The following is a 6,665-nucleotide window of genomic DNA, read 5'->3' as shown; positions in this document are numbered from 1 at the left end:
CTCTCTCTCTCTCTCTCTCTCTCTCTCTCTCTCTCTCTCTCTCCTTTTTTGCATTCAAAAGCAAATTCTTTAGTACCTCCTGATAGCACTGGCTTTACACCAGAACTTCCCATGGGTTAGTTTATTTCATGCCCACAATAACACCATGGGAGAAATGCAGGGACCAGCTCTCTGCTCAGGTAAGGACAGGGAAGCCTGGAGAGGCGAATTAAGATACCTGCACAAGTAAAAGTGCTCACATTCATCACTGAGCTGCCTGACTGAAGGATGCCAAACTTTGTCATTCTCCTGTACTAGGACACAGAAGTCCTTAGATAACCATAGGTTCCTAAAAACAGAAGGACTTCTTTGCTCTCTCACCCTCAGAATTCTGAGCCTTAAGACATCCACACCCATGCTGTCATCTTGATGTTACTGAGAGCTTCATCCATAGTAAACTCAGATGTAGCACAAATTTGTCACTATGGCCCTTCTTCTGTAGTCCTGGGTAATGATGGCCAGTGACCTGGTATCACAATAGGAACCCAGCTCCATGGGTGCATCCCTGAGTACATAATTGACACAGGGCCATCCAAGGCCTCCAACTGCATCCAGTCTCTCTTCTAGGTACTTGGTTCTTTCTCCATTGCTGGAGTTTGGCTGCTGTCCTAGTAAACAGCGGGGACAGAAAGCAGGAACCACCCTTCAGCCAACCCTCTTCACCCCTGTGCCTGTGTGCTTGGCTCTGAACGGGTATCTCTCTAGTAGGCCCCTGTGCCTCTCGGCCCTGCCAGAATGGAGGCACATGTGCTCCCGGAGTGGACAGATACCATTGCCTCTGCCCACTGGCATTCGGAAGGGAGGTCACCTGTGGTACACATGCATGCAACTCCCAAGACACATGACTGGGGAGTGTGTAGAGCTTGGCTTGCCCTTTTTGCCTCTTTCTATTACTGCTGGCTAGAAACCAACTCTTAGGTTTTAAAGCCACCTAGTTTTCTCACAGCCCACTGATCTAATAACTTATATTGTAGCCTCTAGTGCTATAATAAATAATAAATAATCCACATGGTGGAGCTCTGGCAGGGTCCTGGTTCCTGGCTTATCACCTGTTGAATAGCCACTGCCTAATGTTGGAGTATCTCTGTGGCCATGTTTCTCCTCTGTTCCTTAAGGAGTCCTTTTGGTTTTAAAGCTATGCAATCCATATTATACTATAATAATAATATAAGCCTCAGCTATAGGGTGGTGAGGAGTTTTAAATAAGATTACTTAAAATGCTTAGCACAGTACCCAACACATAGTGAGGGCTTGTTATGTCATCATTTTTACAACTGTGCTGTTGACTTCATTGGATATCCATATGGAAAAAGTAAATCTTATGTCTCAAACCCAACTCAAAATCAATCCAGGTTTATAACTACATGTAGAAGGCAAGACATGGAGGCTTCTAGAAAAAAACATAGGCAAAGATAGCTCAAGAATCAAAAGCACTAAGCATAACAGGAAATAAAAGTTACAGAATAGATGCATTTTGTTTTATAAAATGTGGTTGAATGAAGACTGTTAGCCAGAGGCAGGAAGGAGTGCTCTACTTGTCTCTAACTCTGTTGTGAGCACTGGTCACTTATTCCCCAGGGGCCTCAGTTTCTCAGCCCCATCTTCCACCTGGGAGATTTCTTGTGCTTGGCATCTTGTGGAGCCATCTCAAGAGAGGCTTCATACTGTGGTGGTCCTGGATGTCCGTGTCATTGTGATTCCAGCAGCACCAAAGTTGAGCCTGGAATGCAGACTCAATGTCCTCTTCCTGCTGGACAGCTCTGTGGGCATAGCTCTAGAGGGTTTCCTGTGGGCCAAGGCCTTTGTGAAACGCTTTGTGCAGGGTGTGCTGAGTGAGGCCTCAGGCCATGTGGGGGTGGCCAGTTACAGCAGAGAGTTGGTGGTGGCTATGCCTGTCGGGGAGAACCAAGTTGTACCAGACCAGGTCAGGAGCCTCGACAACACTCCTTTTGGTGGTGGCCTGACCCTGATAAGCAGTGCTTTGAGACAGATGGCAAAGCATGGCTTTGGGAGAACCACCAGGACAGGACCGGCCTCGCAGAGTGGTGGTCCTGATCACTAAGTCATACTCCCAGGATGAGGTGGTGGGGCCGGCAGGTCACACAAGGGCCCGGGAGCTGTTCCTTCTGGGTGTGGGCAGTGAGTCTGTGCAGGCAGAACTGGAGGAGATCACAGGCAGACCAAAGCATGTGATGGTCTACACTGACCCTCGGGACCTGTTCAACCAAATCTTGGAGATTTGGAGGAGGCTGTGTAGTTGGCCATGGCCAGGTAAGTTTGTGTAGCCTAGCCTAATGCTGGCCCCATCAGCTGGTCCGTCTTTCTTCTGGGTACCACTAATTATCATTCTCTCTGTTGCCTAAGTTAGAAGCTGGAACCACAGTGACATGAACAGCAGCTTCTCAGTTTACTTGTCAAGAAAATGGGACTGAGAATAGTACTCTCTGGGGGCTTTTTGTGAGGACTAGGTAAGACAAACCATATGTACATTTAGCATGTACTGAGCACTCTGCCAATTTTAGGTGTTGCTGTTAACTATGCTTCATCATTACTATTAGTGTTAAGGAGATCCGATTCTACCTAGACTACTGCAGAGCAGCAGATTTCCAGGCTCTTTGGTGGCAATGTATAAAAAGAAATGTATTCCTAGAACACTTACATGTACACACATACGTACACCTACACACTCAAACAAACTGAAACAAACATTTTATAAAATGAAACTTATCCTGTAAATCTGGCATGTATTCTAACATTTTTTTATGTTTAAGTATTTTTTAAAAAAAGAATTTACTGAGAATTTCATATAAGGTGCATATGCATATTCATGTATGCATATAAGGCGTTTTGATCAAATCCATGCCCACTCCCTCCCCTCCTACTCCTCCTATATCTCCCCATCACTTTTTTCTGATAACTTCATGCACTCTTTTGTCTTCTTTGATTTATGTTTTTATGGTGCTTTTGGCTATCCTAACATTCCCCCTCATGAAGCGGTAACCTTAAAATCTTTTAAGGATTAGAAAAAAACTCCCAAATATTTTCAACATTTTTGGCCTTTGGAATGGAGTAGGTTGCTAAGAGGCCCAAGGACATTGTGAGTTTTAGCCAAGAAACTGGCTACTTTTCTTTGGGGTCTTTTTACCCTAACTGCCTAGCCAATTCCTACCTCCTATTCTTATCACGCCATCCTCTGAAGAGGTTACACAAATTGCCGATAGGGAATCAGGGCTGCAGACCACTCTGGCTTCTTCCATGCTGAACAGGCATGCAAGGTGAGGCAATTGGAGTACCCCTTCAGTGGGTCTATCTAAAAGACTCCCAAATGAATAGCTCTTATCTCTAAGGGGAAAAGAAAGTCTTTGAATCATGAATAGGAGATGTGAAGGAGAAGTAAAGGCAAGAGTAATTAGCATTACAAGTTCCAGACAGCGAACTAGAAAAAAGTCAGAACAGGGCAATTTTCAAATGTTCATGTGAGAGTCCACTGGAATTTCTTGACAAGGGCTTCCAAAAGCATCCCTCTATTGGGTTCCTCCTCATTTTTCTTTTGTCTTTCAAGGCTGGACTCTAGAGTGATGGATTCAGGATTTGCTTTCAGGTATTTTGATAGCTATTGGAGTGGTTAGAATCAGTGTCAGTTCCCTCTCAAAGGCTTCTAGATACAGGAAGAAAACAAATTTATCCATTATTTTAGAACAATAGTTGGTTGTCTTCCTTAGCTACAGGAGGGTACTACAGTATTGGAGACCAAGATTTGAAGTCTTACATCTGAGCAGCACTTTCTGGTTAGGAACAAAATCATCAATGAGAAATAATTGCCTAAATAATTTTTTATATATACTAATGTCTGGGAAGTGTAATCCCTTGAATTCTTAAAGAAATATGCTGATGACTTTTTTCACTGGTTATACTTTCCTTTTGGGGGTTTATCACCATACAGTTGGCCCAAATAAATCAATTAACTTTTACACTTAAGGTCATTTGAGGATCTGTTCCTCAGGTGTACATGGGCTTCTGAGGGGCTCCAGGTTCCTTTCTTTTACTCAGCTCCATCTATGTGAAAAGTCAAAGGTCCTGCTCGACCATGTCTGGCTTCACTTCGAAGCTTGAATGAGATGATTCCTCTGAGTTGACCCCACTCTTTGTAGACTGGACACTGGTTCAAGTCCATCTCCTGGGGTCTCTCCACGGACTTCCTGAACAAGAGGACAGGTGACTCACCACAGTTACAGGACATTTTGAAAGATGTTCCATAGTCCCGTGGAACTTAGTCGACCTTGGAGGGCAAGGGGCAAAAACTGTCCTTAAGCCCCTCTGACCATATTAGTATAGGCCTCAAACTATGGCTATTAAACATCCAATAAGGTTAGTTCCACCAGTCTGGTACTTTTAATTATTATGTGCTATGTAGGTTTGGGTAAAAAACCAAATATTCTCAGAAAAGCTTTGGCTAGATATGTATTTCGTTTCTTAAACTGACTAAACTATGACCATATATACTTTAAGATTATGTGTATATTATTATTTTGTCTCATCCTTTGTATATCACAACAAACCTAAACTGACCTTCATCACTTGCTTAGGTTTTCTCATTTTTTTCTATTTTTCAGAATATCTCCATTCCCATATGCTTTTAACATCTTTTACATTCTCATTTTCTTTTCTTATGAGACATAATAACATCAACAAGTAAATTTTCCATCTGTTATGAGACTTCTTTCCTGTGGATGCTAAGCAATGCTTATTCCCTTTTAAGGTTGTAGTGTCAAGCCAATGTTTGATTAAAGTTTTGCTGAGAAACCAATGAATTTATTGAGGTTACTTACTGAGATAACTGAGGGGTTGCTGAGGAGTATGTATAACCTGAGGGTATACACACTGGAAAGACTTTACCCAGCATGGGTCATGTCTCCTCTTCCTAGCCTTCCCCAGATTGTATACTTTAGCCCTCCCCAAATCCAGGGGGCCATGTGTCATTAGGGTCAAATTATATACAATTGGCTGGGAAGAGCAGCTGGATAATCCGGCGAGGGTCCGAAGACCCTGCTTGGCCCTCCTTTAATGGATAAGCACAATCATCAACAAGCCCAATTGTGACAAAGTTTAGTGATCAGGTTCAGCTGAATTATTGATGATGGTAATTACTTCATGCAGAAGGGACTGTTGTATAGCATCACCTTATTAAAAGGACCTGGAATTTAAAAGGATTTGGACTAGGATTCACATATGAGGGAGAACATACGTCATTTGTTTTTCTGAGTCTGTCTTACTTCACTTAGTATAACAGATTCTAGATCCATCCATTTACCTGCAAATTTCATTATTTCATCTTTCTTTACTGATGAATAGTATTCCATTGTGTAAATATACCACATTTTTGCTAACCACTTGTCAGTTGAGGGACACTTAGGTTGCTTCCATTTCTTAGCTATTGTGCAAAGAACAGCAACAAACATGGTTGTACAAGTGTCTCTACAATAGGATGAGCCCTTTGGGTACATGCCAAGGAGTGGTATAACTGGGTCATATGATAGGTTCATTTTTAGTTTTTTAAGAGTTCTGCACACTATTTTCCATAGAGGTTGCACGAGTTTGCAGTCCCACCAGCAGTGAATGAGTGTCCCCCTTTTTCCACATCCTCTCCAGCATTTGATATCATTTGTTCTCTCGATCCTAGCTAGTCTGATTGGGGTAACGTAAACCTTAGGGTGATTTTATTTTACATTTCCCTAATTACTAATGATGATCAACACTTTTTGAGATGTTTCTAAGTTATCTTTATTTCTTCCTTTGAGAACTCTCTGTTTAGATCCTTAGCCCATCTTTTAATTGGGTCATTTGGTTTCTTTTTGTTTTTTTGACTTCTTTATATATTCTGGATGTTAAAACCCTGTCAGATATGTCACTGTTGTAGATTTTTTCCCCATTATGTGGGTTTTCTCTTCACTTTTTTTGATTGTTTCTTTTCCTGTACAGAAGCTTTTTAGTTCAATGAGTTCCCACTTGTTGATTGCTGACCTTAATTCCTGAGCAACTGCTGTCTGACTTAGAAAATCCTTTCCTACACCTATATCTTCTAAGTTACTGCCAATATTTTCTTCTAATAGTTTTGGGGTTTCCAGTTTCACATTGAGGTCTTTGATCTATTCGGAGTTGACTTTTGTGCAAGGTGAAAGATAAGGATCTAGTTTCATTCTTCCACAGGTGGAGATCCAGTTTTGTCAGCACCATTTGTTGAAGATTCCGTCTTTCCTCCATTGTGTGTTCTTGGCACCCTTGTCAAATATCATGTTGCTGAAATTGCGTGTACTTAGGTTTGGATCTTCAATGATGTTCCATTGATCTATGGGTCTATTTTTTGTGCCAGTACCATGCTGTTTTTAAGACTATACCTCTGTAGTATACTTTGAGATCTGGTATAGCAATCCCTCCAGCATTGCTCTTTGTGCTCAGGGTTGCTTTGGCTATCTGGGGTCTTTTGTGCTTCCATATGAATTTAAGGATTTTTTTTCTAATTCTGTTAAGTATGTCATAGGGATTTTGATAGGGATTGCATTGAATCTATATATTGCTTTTGGTAGGATGGTCATTTTCACAATATTAATTCTTCCAACCCATGACCT

The 6,665-nt window shown here is 41.8% G+C and overlaps 1 pseudogene; it reads left to right on the top strand.

Moving 5' to 3' along the window:
* Positions 1–774: 774 nt before the first annotated feature.
* LOC103735363 overlaps positions 775–6,665 on the top strand; it is a 41,141-nt pseudogene continuing 35,250 nt past the window's right edge.

The sequence above is a fragment of the Nannospalax galili genome, unplaced genomic scaffold (assembly GCF_000622305.1).
Source record: "Nannospalax galili isolate Female #2095 unplaced genomic scaffold, S.galili_v1.0 scaffold197, whole genome shotgun sequence".
Classification (NCBI taxonomy): domain Eukaryota; kingdom Metazoa; phylum Chordata; class Mammalia; order Rodentia; family Spalacidae; genus Nannospalax; species Nannospalax galili.
The sequence above is the reverse complement of the archived record's forward strand: the minus strand, read 5'-3'. Positions and strand labels throughout refer to the sequence as shown.